Genomic DNA, 2,810 nt, shown 5'->3' on the forward strand with positions numbered 1-2,810 from the left:
CTAAATTTAGAAATAGATGACATTTTCTTCCCTCCAGGGAGTACAAGCTGTTTGTCTTTTAATAACATGTCGAATATTTGTTTCAGGTTTTGTCATATCAAAAGAATAGTTTTCCTCCCGACAAAAGAGTCTTGTCTTTTGCTAGATTAAGAGATCGGCATACATATAGAGGTCTATCTTTTAATTCTGCAATAAAGGCGGATTCATTGTGGGACTCTTCCTCACTCAGTCACTCATATAGTCTTCATAATTTACTTTCTTGTAAAATAAAGGTTTTCTTTTATTTGACTCTAGTTCCTCTTTTTCTTTATTTAGTTTTTTAATTTGTTGTACTTTATCAGTTAACTGAGCCAAATCCAAAAATTGATGCTTTACTAACTTCTTTCGAACATTGAAATCGAAACCATTGATAGCCATTTTGACTACTTTAGGTTTAGAAATAGAAGTGAAACACTTGTTTCTTATATTCTTGAATTGTATTAAGTAATCGTCGATTGACTTTACTTTTTCTTTCTTCATTGTGAACAAATTGGACATTACTTTTATTTCACCTCTGAAGAACTGATCATGAAAATTTCTTTCTAACTGAGTCCAACTATGGATCGAATTGGACTGTAAGTTTGAAAACCAAGTAAAGGCATTATTTGTGAAAGAAGAAAGAAAATATCTCATTTTCAAATATTCATTACCAACTATTTCTCCAATTTCGACTGTGTACCGAACCACATGTTCGACAGTCGATTCCCCACTATCACCTACAAATTTGGTGAGGAACTTTGGAGTTTTAACTCCTCTAAGGAGTTCAGATTGTAAAACATAATTGAAAAAAAGGATATGAAGTAAGGTTGATTTGTCACCCCTATATTTAACCATACTCTATTTAAGATTTGTTCGACAGCTTGGGTTATGTTTTAACCATAGACTTGAGCAGCATTATTTGCTCTAGCCTCATTCAATAACCTATTTGGGTCATCTCTCCTATGGGTGGTACAAAAGGTCGATTGATAACTATTGCAATGTCATCAACTCGTCGAGCGACTTACTCTATTCTAGCATTGTTATTCTCTATCATAGGATTTAACACTATAGCCATCTACTGAGTAAGCATATTGACTACATCATGATGACTATCCTCGATTTGTTGTCTGAACACAGCCAAGGATTCGACCGTATTAAGAGACGGCGTTCTGATAGAAATTTGTCTCAACATTTCTAAAAAAATTGAAGTACGTGTTCCACCTACTGGCAACCTTGTTGCCCCAAAGCCTTGTATCGAAAAGACATTTGGCATTGTTGAGGTAGGTTGTGACATAGGAACTGACTCCAGATATGGAAGGTTATTCATCAAATATTGATAAGTATTGTAAATTACCACATTAGGTTATAATTAGTTGGTATACTCATTGACCTAGAAAAAATACAAAATTGTACAACGGTTGTTCTTTGAAGTGGTTGCGCTTCCTATATATCCCATATTGGGATTTGCTAATGGCGAAAAATAATTTGGAGGCAACCCATATAAGGGCCACGTAGCGGGTACAGTCAATGGGATTCCCTCTGTGATGATAAGGTTGATCATTCGACCTAAAGTACCTGTTGACGGAGCAGCCTTTGTCTCGGGGCCTCTCATACTTTTTCCAGTATAATTATTCGACATATCAGTCGAAGTTGAAACTCTAACAGACATTATTAATCTGTCACTGCGTAATCAATTCGTTAGCTTAACCCAAAGTCCCACTGAACGTACCAATTTGTTTCATTTGATTTGACAATCTCGACAGGATGTCGAATCAAACTTATATCAAGATCTTAGTTCGGGGAGCAGATACAATTCCTCTAAAAAAGAGTGAGCTCGAACCATAAATTACTTAGCATAAGTATCGAAACTGTGTATGTTGAAATATTTGTGATAAGTTACAAAGCAAGAAATAAATAAAGCAGAATAAAACTTGGAAATAAAATTCTTGGAATCAAAATAAATAACATAAAACAGAATAATAAAAAGGAAAAGGAATGAAATAAATTAAAATATATGAAAAGGAGTTAACAACAATAAAATGAAGTAAAAGAGCAAGTTGAAATAACGATAATAAAATAACCAAAAAAATTGACTCTAGACACTCACATGCACTTGCACTTCATAGATTTTTTTTTGGCGTCAGTGTGATTTTTGGATTTTATAGAGTTTTGTGTGATGCTGTAGTGTTCAAATTGAAGTTCATTTTTCACTTCTGCCTTTCTTCTATTTATAGACCACAAGGATAGATTTGCAAAGTGTTTTTCTCTAGCTTCCTCCTATTTCTCAGGTCACGATACTGTCTTGACCATGAAAAGTTTTGACTCCTAAATTTGACGTTCTACGTCTTCTTTTACCTTGGTCTTCAAGCATGTTCCATAAAATGCTTTTGGATAAAGCCTTCGTATGATTATCTCATTTTGATTTTTAGAAGTCACTAACTCGACTTTTTCTATGATAATTTGAACCCTTATGCTGACACTCTTATGGAACAACCCATGTTGTGATACTTCGATCTACATTTTCGTGAAACAACCTACATGCTTATAACATTTCGACTTACATATTATCGATTCATTTTTAGGTCAAATAATCATAATCGAGCTATCTGTACTATTGATTTTTTGTGCTAACATATATATTGAAATTAAACTAATTATATCATTATAATTATGTTAAAACTAAAATTATTTAAATAACATCCAACTATTCAATTCTAGACCTTAGATAAATATACGCTAAAGTCATTTTTAAAATGACAATTAATAAAAATAATATGACCAAGTTGAATGTA

Source organism: Arachis ipaensis, chromosome B01 (assembly GCF_000816755.2).
Source record: "Arachis ipaensis cultivar K30076 chromosome B01, Araip1.1, whole genome shotgun sequence".
NCBI classification, from domain to species: Eukaryota; Viridiplantae; Streptophyta; class Magnoliopsida; order Fabales; family Fabaceae; genus Arachis; species Arachis ipaensis.